We start from the raw sequence: 14180 nt of genomic DNA on the forward strand, positions 1-14180 counted from the left end.
GTTGTGTCCGTGGGTTTTGTCCACGGAGAGGGTGGCTCTGCTCTATTTTTCCTTAGGGCTATTTGGCTGGGGCTGCTCTGCTCCACGTGTCTCTTGTTCTCTCCTCTGGGACCAGCAGGGGGCGCACAAGAGCAAGGCAACAGGAAGCCCAGGCCAGGCCCTGCTCCTCCTGCCTCGTTCCATTGGCCAAAGGGCGTCACGTGGTCAAACCCACCGTCAAGCGTGGAGGAAGTTAACAATTCTCTAGTAGGAGGGTTACAAAGGCGGAAAGTCTCGGCTATGAAGAGGGGTGAAATAGTGGAGCTCAAAACACAGTCTCCTGCACTACCACCTAGCACCTGCCAAACAGCTGCAGTTTTTCTCCCAAACACAGGGATCAGGGACCCACTTCAAACCAGCGGTCACCGGAAGCTCCTGGTGCTGTCCCAAGACAACCTTAGCCTTGGCCACTAGCCAAAATTCAACCCTTAGTATCTATTAATAATTTCAATGTTAATATAAATATTAATGTGATATGAATACAAATATAACACCATATGTATTAATCTACAACATATTACAACAGACAGGGCGGCAGAGCGAGACCCTCTCTCAAAAAAAAAGAAGTAGGAACTGCTTATTGGCAAACATGATGACCAAGTCACCCCAGCTAGAGCGCAGTGGCGTCATCATAGCTCCCTGCAGCCTCAAACTCCTGGGCTCAAGCCATCCTCCTGCAACTGGGACTACCGGAGCGCCACCAAGCCTAGCTAATTTGGTTTTTGTTTTTGTTTTTTTTTTTAGAGATGAGGTCTCCCTATGTTGCCCAGGCTGGATTTGAATCCTGGCCTCAAGCAATACCCCCACCTCGGCCTCCCACAGTGCTGGGATCACAGGTGTGAACCACCGAACCTGGCCAGTTCCTGCTTCCGACTGCCCGTTCACCCCAATGGGGCAAATGTGGCTTGAAATTTGTCTAAGAACACAGAGGTCTAGGCACGTCTCCTCAAAACTGGAACAGAGACTGCCAATACCCTGCAGCTAACTGAATGAATAGTCCCAATTCTTCACCCTGCCTGTTCCCACACACTTTGCCACGTGACTTCGCAATACCTCCCACCAAAAAGAGGGAGTACATTATCAGTACATGTCACTACCCCTTGAATTTGGGTTCAACCATGTGACTTGCTTTGGCCTATGACCCGCCAGCAGGAGTGAGGTGCACGGAGGTTTGGAAGCACTCCAGCATGCCTGTGTGTGGCTTCTCCTGACCCTAACCCTGGAAATCTCGTGGTACCAGTTCTGCCACATGCTCTTGGCGGAAGGAATCACTGGGATTCAGAGGAAGAAGCGTAGACCCCAGCTGCCAAAGGGAGTCGTTATTGGCCAAACTGAGTCCCCTCCAAATCCTTCTGTTGAAGCCCTAACTCCTAGTGCCTCACAATGTGACTGTGTCTGGGGACAGGGCATTTAAAGAGGTGAGGAAGTTAAAATGAGGCCATGAGCGTGGGCCCTAATCCAATCTGACTGGTGTCCTTATAAAAGGAAACTTGGACAAAGAGACACCAGAGACGTGTGTGCACAGAGAGACCACGTGAGGACACAGTGAGAAGCCGAGGAGACGCCGAGGAGAACACTAGCCCCTACCAGCACCTGGACCTTGGACTTCTGGCCTCCAGAACTGTGACAAAATAAATTTCTGTTCTTAAAGCCCTGAAATCTGTAGTATTTTGTTATGGCAGCCCTAATGGACTAATACAAGTGACAAAGGACTTGGGGCCATGGCAAGGTTTCTTATTTAAACAAAGGATCCAGAGGAGGTCAGGGTCTTGTTCTGTCACTGCCCAGGCTGGAGTGCAGTGATAGGATCATGGCTCACTTTGGCCTCTAACTCCTGGGCTCAAGCGATCCTCCTGCCTCAGCCTCCAATCAGCTTGGACTACAGGCGCGAGCCACATGCCCAGCTAGGGTCTCGTTTGAATTAAAATCACCGTTGCACCCATTTCCTCCCCTGTATAACCTCAGCATTGCTGTAAAGCGCTTACTCGTCAGCAAAGGCACACTGAGCACAACACGTGGTCGCTGATTTTTGGGCCCGGGACCTGGAAGGAGGCGGCTCTGGGAGCAAAGCAGGACACATGGACACGGGTACACTCGGCTAAACTTGTCCAATGTTTATTGAACCGAGAAATGTTGCAAATGTCACTGCAATTGAGACTCACCCATCCTGATCCCTCTCTCGGCTTCCCTTTGAGCAGGAAGCCGGAGGCAGGACCTCCCCCAGACTGTGAGGGGGCAAGCAGGGAGATATGGGGGGTGCAGGGAGAGGTGGTGAAATTGGGTACAGGAGAGGGGCAGGGTGATGGGGAAAGGGAGATTCTGGGGGAAACACACACACACTCCCACACGGGCAAAGACCAGGGGCGTCGATCTCTGCCCCCACACGGCGGCCGCAGGAACATCGAGGAAAGACCAGGCGTCCACGAGACATTTCAGTCCTTCCTGTCACGAAGCGTCTGCCGAGAGGGGCGGGGTCAAGGCCTCTGGACTGCGGAGAGAAAAGGTGCAGGGGGCTCAGCCTGCAGGGACAGAGGCTAGCCGGGGGCCCGAGTTCAAAGAGAGAGAGACATGGAGGGAAATGCAGGCCCAGAGAGAAATAGGCACAAGGAAATGGGATGCCCCGGAAGGGAAGGACGTTATAACCGAAAACATAGAGCTGGACTGAGACCTCGTCCTCGGTGGAGTCTGCAGTGAGGAATTCTGATGAGGAAAATGAGGCAGGTTGTCAGGGCTGACGGGCAGCGGACCTCACAGAAAGCACCATGAGCCCGGCCCACAGGGAAACCTGGTTTCCAGACAACCCATCGGTGGCCAGGTTTCTTTGATACCCGCGTCGGTCCAGCTGGGCACAGAGTGTCCCACACCGACCCCTTTGCTCCTCACCGACTGACTGGTTTCCCTCCTGGGCAGGCCAGATTCACCCTGCCCAGCTCCTGGGAGGTCTCCTCTAAGCCCCTACAATGTCCTGCCTGGTAAGAGGGTCTTGGTCTACCAGGGACCTCGGGGCATGCCAGACAGTCCACACTGACAACGTGATTTGTGTCAGGTGTGTGGGCCATGCGGTATCTGCTTGACCTCTGCAGGGGGAGGCTGGGGACTAAGGGTAGCCTCGTCTATGTGACCCACCCCCAGTAAAAACCCTGGACATCAAGGCTCAGCTGCGCTTCCTGATTGGCAAAATTTGACACACGTTGTCACACACCATGGCTGGGAGAATTCAGCGCTGTCCACACCACGCCGGACCCTGCCCACGTGCCTCTTCCCTTTGTGGTCATGTTAATCTGTACCTTTCACTGTAATAAACTGAGTGTCACAGCTCTGCCAAGTTCCCAGGGTCCTCGGTGGTCTTGGGGACATTCTGAACTGCACCCACAAAACATGCAAACTAGGATCACTCTTGCCAGATTGGCTGTGGTTTCTTCCCTTCCCTCGTTTTTCTTATATAATAAATCCCATTTCTATGTTAGATGAAATCATCTACTGATTTAACCTTTCTGGAATCCAAGTAAATCTCTAGCTGAATTAAGACAACAGATCTGAGTTATTGACAGGAACTGGCAGACAGTGTGTATAAACAGGATTCAAATCCTGCTATGGTGGCACCTACCCCCACCCTCCTCACAGCGACAATCCACAATTTGGCAGCTTATGCAGCTTTGGAATTATGCAATTCCTTTTTTTATCTGGGGACAATTCACTTCATTTCAGACCTGCACATGAGGCAAGACACTATTTCTATCATCACACTGCACTACTTCAAATCTGCATGTCCCCGTTGACATTGAATGTCACCTCATTCTGCTCTGGTAAAGAATTCTAGGAAATGGAACTTCACTTTAAAACATTTGAACCTAGTTTTCTGGCACGGAGCACACTGGGACCGGGTATGTGGGTCCCCAGTGTACTGGGCTGGGACTCTCCATCCTAGACCACCACGGAGTGGGTACTGGTACTGAAGTTTAGAGGAGGGTAGAAGTATGTTCTAGGTTCTTCAGTGGCAGACCCAGAACTTAGCTGTGAGAAGGGCTAGTAACTGGTGCCCAGTTCCAGAGTAGGCAGGGTTTGGAGCTCATCTGGAACATACTGGCATCAAAACTGGAAAATCAGACTCAGAGGGTGCTAGAAGGCAGTTCTGTGCCCCGGGGCAACACGGAAATTGCTGCTTATTCAGCAAGGACTGGGTTAGAAACTAGAACTCGCCTCAGAGTTCTGAGTTTCTGAACTCAGAATTGGGTCTCTGAACCCAATTACCGGATCAGTAAGGGAGCCCGGGTTTATGCTGTGTTGGGAGCTGGTATCATATTTGATTCTAGATTATATATAAGGGAACTAGGAGTCCATTCTAGGGTAGTTTTGGAGCAGGTGATCAGTTCTAGAGTTAGCATTTGTTTCTAGAGCATTCTTAGACTCCTGGTCAGTTGTAAAGCGGGTGTGTTTCTGGAGCTGGGGTCAGCTCTGGAATGTTTCTAGAACCAGTTTTCAGGTTCAGAGCCTGATAACAATTCACAGTCGGTCAAAGGTGTTGGACACGGGAATTCAAAACATGCTGGCAACTCGGGCCGGCACTCAGTTATGTGGCCTGTCGGGCTGGGAACTGCTTCCTGGCGATGGCTCAAAGACCCACGGTTCCAGGTTCTGAACTGTTCTGTCCCTTTGGCACCTTTCATTCCCAAACCAGGAGAGCAGTTTTAGGGCAGTCCTCTGACCCCATCACCATTGTGGGTGTCATCCTGCACCACCCCAGGTCGAATTTCCATTCCTCTTGCTCTGGGGACACACCTGGTGTGGCCCCATCTCCCAGACTCTGCACCTGGGCCAGGGAGTCACAGTATGGGGGAGGGGACTATCTGAAGGGCAGCATCCCCACCTCGGCGGCCACCCCTCACCTCTGCCTTCAGGGCACATCAGGCCCGAGCCAAAGCGGCTTTGATGGCGGCCACCAGCTTCAGAAACTTGCTCTCTGTGTCCACGTAGCCATCGCCTCTCTGGGGAGGGGAGGAAGTGGGGAGGGGTGAGCTGGGAACAAGACCCCAACTTCAGCCCAACCCCACACTAACCAAAAAACAGAGGCGGGACAGACAGACATACCTTCTTGGAGTGAACCAACTTCCCGGCTACCGTAACTTCAAAGAACCCAGTGGCCTGAGGAGTCCCCTCGCCACACTGAGGAAAGACAGAGGTGTCGGAAGGGCTGAGATGTCCCCTTGGGGACACCCTCTCCCCTTCCCAGGGAACAGAGAACATGGGAGAAGGGGACAGGGCTGGCCGAACCCACCCCCCACTGCCATCCAGGCCCGAGGGACAGACAAGGTGCCCATGGCTGAGTCTTCCTCCCCATCCCCGAAACTCACGATGTCCAGGCACCCGGGGAACTCATCTTCTAACTTCTTCTTGAGCTGAAGATACTGAAAACAGGGTGGGAGGTCACAACACGGGTCACACCAGCCAGCCCTCCTCCTGGCATGCACTCCAGTCCTTCCCCAACCTCCAGGGACATCTCCTGTCGCCACCCTTACCTTGGACTTGTAGCCTCAAGCTCCACTGGTGGAGGGTCCAAGAGAGCGGGTCCGCGGGGTGAGAAGGAAACAGGGGGATCCAGGGAACAGATAAAGAGGGGCACAGGGGACAAAACATAGGCAGCGACAGATCCCCTCGAGAGAGGAGACAGACACCAGAGACACGGAGGGTGTTGTGGAACAGTGGGGATGGGGGGCGGAGACACAGGGAAGAGTTGGACACCCACCCAGAGGTATGCAGACAAAGAAAACCGAAACCCAAGCACGGAGACAAGAGACAGAGAAGGGGAAGGTGGAGGGGGGACAGGTACAAGGAGACCAGGACACAGAGAAGGCAACAGGCAGGGAAACGGAGAGGACTGGATTAGGAGGAGAACGGGACACCCTGCCCTGTCCCTGTGCCCTGAGCCCCCTCGCGGTGCGAGGAAAGCCCTGCTACCCCTGGATCCTAAACGCCCTCCCAGTCCCGGGGCTGAAACACAAGCTCCCAACCCCCACGCAGGCTATTTCGGGACTGGAATCTGGTGCACAGGCCCGGTGGGGCCTCAAAACGTCACTCCCGCCTCTGCTTTGTCGAGCAGGCAAAGACATGTCTAATGCCGGGACAGATCGGAGCCCTGGGTGGGCATTACACACGGCACGGCCTTGGGTTCACATGTTCCTGTCACCTGCAGTCTGGACCTCAAGCTACTGACCTGCTCCTGACCCACTCCCAGCCTCAGTTTCCTCATCTGTAAGATGGAGCTAAAATTCCTCTCCGTGAAGAGATTTCTGGGAGGGTAAATTCATTGAACATGTAATTATTAAGCACTTACTGCATGCCAGCATAGTAGGGGGGGAGGAGTACAAAGCGCTTCACCCTCAGTAACTAGTAAGGTTACTCCCCCACTACAGATGGGGAAACTGAGGCCAGAAAAGGAAAGTGGTTAGCAAAGCAAGGGAACCCACTGGGCGGAGGTTCAAAATGTATTTATTCAACTCCTTTCGAACCACAGGCAGGGACATTCTCGAACCTTCTCTCCCTGACTCTTTAGCTATTCAGGATACTGGGGGAGGGGGGCCTAACGGTAGACGGAAGCTTAAGTCCCATCACGAACTGCTCCCCACCCCCTTCCCCCAACCGAGCCCCGGGGTCGGGTGTTCACAAGGGACGCACACGCGTCCCAGATCCACCTTCCACAGTCTGAGATGCCCAGCATGTCACACGCCGGCCCGGGCGGATCCGCGCCCTCCGCGCGCCACGCCACCCGCACTCGGATCCCTTTTCTCGGGGTGCCCGCGAGTCCTCCCCGCTACGCTGCCAGACCCCGGCTCCAACCGGACGGCGGATCCTCCGGCCGCCGCGCTTACCAATAAACGACTTGCACCGGGAGACCCATGATTGCGGAGCGCGACCCGCGCCCGAGCGGACCCGGCAGCGAGCGACCCGCGGTGTGGACGCGCCCGCCGGCGCCTGCGCAGAGCGACCTGTTCCCCGCGCTCCGCGGCGCGAACCAACGCGTGGGGGGGGGCGGAGCGGCGCCCAGGCGGGGGACTCGGTGCCCGCGATCCGCCATCCCGATGCCCCCTCGCCAGCTTACTTCCTGTCCCCTGCTGGGCTGGGGGGCGTCCCGACAGAGGGAGTCCCGGGTAGAAGCCCCCCCGCGCGTCCCCGCCCAGAGTCCCCCGGGCCGGAATGGTACGACCCCGCGGGGACGGGCTGGGGACTGGCAGCGCGTGGGCCGGGAGGGGCCGGTGCGCGTGGGGGAGGCGCGATGCTTGGGGACAGTGAGGGCGCGAGGCCCTCGGGACTCGGGGTGGACGCTGGGGCCGAGGCCGCGAGGGCGAGGTTTCCGGGGGGCGCTCCTGGCCCCCAGCCGCCTTACAGACCCGACACCTGACCCGGCGCCACCTGATCCTCGCACAGTGGGGCTCTCTTTCCGCGAACCCCTCCTGCCGCCCCCGAGCAGAGGGGTTCCTGGAAAGGGCTGGCACCAGGCAGCCGAGTTGAGGGGTTAGGGTGCGGTCGCCTCTCTCCGAGCCTCAGTTTCCCCGTCTGGATGGTGGGCGTTATGGCCTGCGGGGAATGTCCGCTCACTAGGCAAATGTGCCCTGCCTGACCGCCTGCAGGCCTAGTTTCCAGGGGTGCAGCGATCGGGAAGTAGACAAAGGCCCTTCCCTCATGGGAGCGGTTTGGCAGCTGGAGTTAAAGGGCGTGAAGCGACATGAAAACAGTACTTCCCTTGTGGGCTGATGATGTGAGCCGTAAATGAGTTCATACACGTAGAAAGAACTAGAACAGCGTCTGGTACAATCGAGAGAAACTCGGGCTTCTGTCTCCGACCTCCCTGGGTCCTTAAGCGGTTAGAACCCTGACAGCTCTGGGCAGGCTGAGTTCAAGTCCCACTCCACCCTTGTCGCTGGCTGTGTGACCCCTGATTCCAGTCGTCTTGGGAGGATTTAATGAGTGAGTTTATGTAGCACACTTAACGCAGGGCTGGACTAAGAGTGAATGGCCATAAATACAGCTTCCTGTGGCTCCCAGGCCCTCAGAACAAAAGCCCAAACTGTAGCAGGACTTGGCCCTACCTGGTCCCATGGTTCCCACCTTGTCCCTTCTCTAAATGCCCAAGCAGCATTGAACCACTGCCCACTGTCCTTTCACCAGGGACCTCACCCTCTTTCCTGCCTCTGCACCTTTGCACATGCTATTCCTGCCCCCTCCTGCTGCCTGACTCCTGCTCCTCCTCCAAGAATCAGCTCCAACATATTGTAGGGAAATCTTTGCGCATCCATGGAAAACTATGCCTTGTCTGGAGCACATCTGTGTTAATTTGCTAGGGCAGTACTCACAGAGGGCCACAAATTGAGTGGCTTAAACCACATAAATTTATCAGGAGGGGACACACACAATTCAACCCATAACAACATCGTTCAGAGTGATTGATTCTATGGGATCTATTTTGCAACTCTGTAAATTATAGATAAGCGACAACAGTGTAAAATACTTCTACAGACATGCTGATGAGATCTGTCTGGTGGAGGGACAACCCTCTCCCCTCCGGTATTTTCCCTGCCTTTGCACATTCAGTTCAATATTCCTGATCTGCTGTGTCTGTCTTTGATTCTCCTTTGAATTTGTAACACCTGCCAGTTCCCTGATTAATGAGTTAAGTCAAATCTCTAGCACATGTTAAATCTGTAGGAGAGTCGTGATTTTCCCTTTTCCCCCACAATTATCTTGTAACAATACTATCCTCAAGGAAGCCCTCTCTTAGCCCCTCGGGCTGGGTCACGGTCCCCTCTGGGCTCCTCCATCTCTGCCCCCACCACTCTGGTGGTCACAGGTCAGGGCCACCACTGATACCCCAGCACTCCCAGCAAGTGCCACACTCAATGCAGAAGCTCAGAGGATGTTTTGTTGACCAGGCTTGGGGCTGAGAACTTGCCAGGGGCCTCAAGAGAGAAGGGACATCCCCTCTTCTGCCACTGAGAACAAGGGGGTCTCTGTTGCCCAGATGTGAGGGACGTGGGAGGAATTACTAATGACTCCTGGGCTGGGGGTCCATCTCTCTCTGTCTCCCACTTTCTCTCCATTTCTCTCTCTGTCTCTCTCATACACACACGTACACACGCAGACCAATGGTAACACACAAGTGATCACTCTCACCCGGCTACACAATTGCACATCGAGACTAACCCACCCCAGCCAGAGACACAACACATCGGCACACACCTTTACTCAGCCACACAACAGCACAAGGCACACCAGGCTCTCGATACACAACAGCCCAGTCCCTACCCAGCTGGTGTCACAATACACATCCAAATGCACAACGCACAATGGCCGCCACCTCCACCCTGCCACGCGGTGGGACACACAGCTGTACCCCAGACACACAATAACATAACACATACATCCAGCCAGGGACACAAAAGCCCACCCCAAGATCCAGCTGATGGGGAGTGGGGGCACAACAGCACAGCTGCACACAGACATGATCACTGAGGGCCACTGACACTCGCACAGCAACACACAGCCCCACCTGCCCTGCAGAGACACGGCCACACAATAACACAATGGCACACGCCATCTTCCAGCCAACAGGTGCAGACCTATGCAACACTGCGGAGACACACCCAACAGAGACGACACCATAGCCCAATCCCACAATGCACAGTGTCCCACCCATAGCTGCACAGGGGCCCCCGCCCAGGCCTGGAGGACACAAGGTAAACAGGCATGGTCCCTGCCTCCTGGGGCTCCCAGCCAGGATAGCATAAACATTAATAAATATGCATTCCGTGAGGCCACCCTGGGGAAGGAAGCTGGGGGAGGAGGAGGGACGTGGGGAGGGGAGTTTCCTAAATAGATCAGGGAAGGCAGCCGTGTTGTTGATGAGAGCAGCCAGTACTTAAATAGCACCGACTTTGGCCCCAAAAGATGGGAACTGTGATCATCCCATTTTACAGATGGGCAAAATGAGGCCCTTGCCTGCATTTGAACTAAAGCATGGGTTTGAACCCAGATGCCTGGCTCCTGTGACTGCGCGCCCTGAGCCACCTTCCTAGGGGCAAGATGGAGAAAGGTGGGGGCAGGCACAGATGTGTGTCAGAGACCCCGAAACCTCTGAGGGGTGAGGGAGGCCTGGACTTCAGAGAGGCCAGGAGGCCCAGCCTCTGCATCATCCCTGCCCCAAGAAAGGTGAGGCTTTGGGCTCTGTGTTCAACCCAGAGACCCTGGAGAGTGGCAGAGAGACCCCTTCACACAAGTAAATGTCTTCAACACCTGGGTGCGGGGGAGGCTGAAGGTCAGACCTTCTCTGTCTGTCCTTTTGAGACAGGGTCTCACTCTGTTGCCCAGGCTAGCGTGCAGTGGCATCACCATAGCTCACAGCAACTTCAAACTCCTGGGCTCAGGCGATCCTCCTGCCTCAGCCTCCCGAGTAGCTGGGACTACACGTGCACACCACCATTCTTGGCTTATTGTGATTTAATTTGCATTTCCCTAAAGATTAGTAACTTCGAGCATCTTTTTTACATGCTCATTTGCCATCCTATATCTTTTCTGATGAAGTGTCAATTTGTCCAGATCTTTTGCCCATTTTTTCTTGGGTTGACTTCTATTGTTAAGTTCTTTCTTAAGTAAAAAAGAGAGTGTATTGGCTCATTTAACTGAGAAGTCCAGCGGGAAAGCTAGTTTTTCGGCATGCCTGCATCCCTGAGTTCAAACAATGTCATCAGGACTCCGGTCTCTTCTTGCAGCTTGGCTTCTTTAGCTCCAAATTTAGACAAGCCACCGTGTGGTAGCAAAGGTGTCCTGTCTGCTCCGCGCTTATATGGTCTTGGGCAGCTTCTCTTTTGTCCTTTACAGCCAAACTTCTTGAAAGAATTGTCTCCACATGCCACATCCACTTCATCTCTGTCTTTTCAACTCAGTTTTCTAAAAGGAGGCAGAAAACTACAGAAGTGACAGTGACCAAATCCCCAGGTCCAGCAGTTCTGCCTCAGGGAACTACTAGATAAGCCCATGACAGGAGAATTTTCTTTTAAGGGGGTTCTCATCACCGTTCCACTCATCCCAAAAGACCTCTGAGCATCTCAGCCTCTCTTGCTAACGGGTCCAAACCACAGATTAACTGTCAGTCGCCTCCGGTTGCCCTGGTAACAGCCAGCAATCTCAATCTCGCCACTGTAACTCTTCCCAGAATAACTTGCGCCTTCTATTATTAAGTTTTAGGAGTTCTTTACATGTTCTAGACACAAGTCTTTTGTCAGATGTGTGAGGGGTTCTTTTTAGGTTTTGTCTTTTTCAGATACATGTTTTGTAAATATTTTCCCAGGCTGTGGCTTGCCTTGTCATTTTCGCAACAGTGGCTTTTCAAGAGCAAAAGATGTTTACTTTGCTGAAGTCCAATTTATTTTTTCTTTATTTAATCGTACTTCATGCTTTTTTTGTGTCACAGCTCAAGGTATCCATGTCAAACCCAGGGTCACTGAGTCTGTCTTATGTTTTCTAATAGAAGTTGTATACTTTTAGCTCTTCTAGATGTTATGTATTTCTTTTCCGGATCTAGCTTCCTGTCTTGTCCAATCAATCACTGCCACGTGGCCTCTTTGAGATAAAGACTGAGGGATGGGGTAGCTCATACCTGTAATCCCGGCACTTTGGGAGGCCAAGGCAGGAGGATCATTCAAGGTCAGGAGTTTGAGACCAGCCTGAGCAACACAGCCAGACCGTGCCTCTACAAAAAATAAAAATAAAAATAAAAATTAGCCAAGCATGGTGGCACACACCTGTAGTCTCAGCTAATTGGGAGGCTGAGGCAGGAAGAAGGATCGATTGAGCCCAAGATTTTGAGGCTGCAATGAGCTATGATGATGCCACTGCACTCCAGCGTGGGCAAAAGAGGGAGACCCTGTCTCAAAAACAAAGAAAAAAAAGAAAAAAATTCAGCCTGCAGGCCGGGACAGGGGAGGTCTGGGATGCAGAAAACAGTGAACGCAGCAGCCTGGAGCTGCTATTCTTAGAAAGTCCTGCTTGCAAGACTGGCCCCTGCCTGCCAATTTTCACCTGGGAAATCAGCTAGTAAATAGTTCCCTCCTGTGACACAAAACTACCCTAAATGATTAGCTTGGTTTGACATACCTAGACTGTACAAAACAACGTGGCTTTTGCTGAACACCTGATTTCCTTCTGGGAGTCTGACATTTTGCTGCACGCTAGACAAAGAGTGCATAGGGACCAGCCCCCAGTAAAAACCCTGGGTGCTGAGTCTCTAATGGGCTTCACTGGGCAGAAACCTGGCACGCAAGGTGCCACATTTCTGTTGCTGGGAAACTGCCCTGCGTCACTCCTCATGGGGTCATTTTTCCATTACCATCTGGTGTGTGTTCTTGCTGTGTCACTGTAATAAATCAACCGTACGCTGACTTCTGTGAGTCCTCCTGGCAAATCTCCCAACTTAGGGGTTGGTTTGGGGTCTCTGACACACTGGTCACCCTGGTCAGACCCAGATGGAGAGGGAAGGACAGGGAAGAAAAAATTAATAACAAACCACAAACCACCCCACACTGTTTCATTGTTTTGGGGACTTGAAGGAGAAATGCTGACAGGGATCACTTTATGAAATAAAAATGCTACTGCAGGCTGGGCACGGTGGCTCACGCCTGTAATCCTAGCACTCTGGGAGGCCGAGGCGGGCGGATCGTTTGAGCTGAGGAGTTTGAAACCAGCCTGAGCAAGAGCGAGACCTCATCTCTACTAAAATAGAAAGAAATTAGCCAAACAACTAAAAATATATAGAAAAAATTAGCCGGGCATGGTGGCACATACCTCTAGTCCCAGGTACTTGGGAGGCTGAGGCAGTAGGATCGCTTGAGCCCAGGAGTCTGAGGTTGCTGTGAGCTAGGCTGACGCCATGGCACTCTAGTCCGGGCAACAGAGTGAGACTCTGTCTCAAAAAAAATAAAAAATAAATAAATTCTACTGCACTCGGTAAGGAAAGAACGGGCAGTTTTCACAGGCTTGGGCTACAAGGCACACTCCCACGTTTTAAAGGTTTTGAATAGAATGCAAATTCCAAATGCATATTTCCATCCCAGGGATTTTCTCATCTCCAGATTTTTACAAACAACTGCCTGCTGGGCGTCCACACTTGGGCATCTAACGGGCATTTCAAACCCGAGTCCCTGATTTCTCCGCTCCACCGCCCCCTACCTACCTCGAAGCCCCATCTCAGGAAATGGCAGCTACAGACCAAGTCCAAAACCCCTGCAGTCACCTTTGGCTACTTTTTCCCTCATATGTCAGCCAATGTTGGTGGAGGTACTTAAAATATAGCCCGGATGCACCCGCTCCTCCCCACCTCTACCTGCTACCATAGGCGGGGCCGCCGTCACCGCCCACCTGGCCTCGCGGGGCTCCCTGCCCTGCCTGTTCCCCACACGGCCGCCAGAGGGCGCCGCTCCCGCCGCGCGGCTCCTGCTCACCCGGACCCGGACCCCGACCCCGAGGCTGCGCGCCCTGGGCCCCTGGGCTCTGTGATCTCACCGCCCACCCCTCCTCGCGGTGCCCAGCCACACCCGGCTCTTGCTCTTCCAGGAACACAGCAGACATGCTTCCTTGTCCTTTTTTTTTTTTTTCCCTTTTTTAAAAATTGAGGTAAAATTCACATAACGTGAAATTAACCATGTTAGTGTGTGAGTCAGTGGCTTTTAGGACATTCACGAAGTTTTTTCCTATTTTTTAAAATGGTCGTAAGTCATCATTTCTCATAGGAAATGATAGTGATGCTAGATGGGACTTGCCTGTATGTTGTTTTTAGAGACGGGGTCTCCTTTGGGCCAGAGTGCAGTGGTGTCATCACAGCTCGCTGCAGCCTCCGACTCCTGGGCCCCAGTGATCCTCCCACCTCAGCCTCCCCAGTAGCTGGGACTACAGGCGCGCACCACCACACTGGCTAAGTTTTTTGTTGTTGTTGTGTTTTGTTTTCTATTTGTTATAGAAATAGGATCTCGCTCTTGCTCACACCGGTCTCCAACTCCTGGCCTCAAGCCATCCACCCAGCTTGGCCTCCCAAAGTGCTAGGACTACAGGCGTGAGCCACTGCACCCAGCCTGGTTTTCTTAATTGTGGTAGAATAC

At 53.2% G+C, this 14180-nt stretch overlaps 1 long non-coding RNA gene across 1 annotated transcript; it reads right to left on the reverse strand.

Annotated features, from left to right (window-relative positions):
* Window positions 1-2348: 2348 nt before the first annotated feature.
* On the reverse strand, window positions 2349-7013 carry LOC123623888. The gene is made up of 6 exons (XR_006730037.1): window positions 6906-7013; window positions 5556-5580; window positions 5391-5444; window positions 5128-5202; window positions 4926-5024; window positions 2349-2527 (listed from the first exon to the last, which is right to left on the reverse strand). It is a non-coding gene; the product is annotated as an uncharacterized LOC123623888 (long non-coding RNA).
* Window positions 7014-14180: the final 7167 nt, after the last annotated feature.

Source organism: Lemur catta, chromosome 19 (assembly GCF_020740605.2).
Source record: "Lemur catta isolate mLemCat1 chromosome 19, mLemCat1.pri, whole genome shotgun sequence".
Taxonomy (NCBI): Eukaryota; Metazoa; Chordata; class Mammalia; order Primates; family Lemuridae; genus Lemur; species Lemur catta.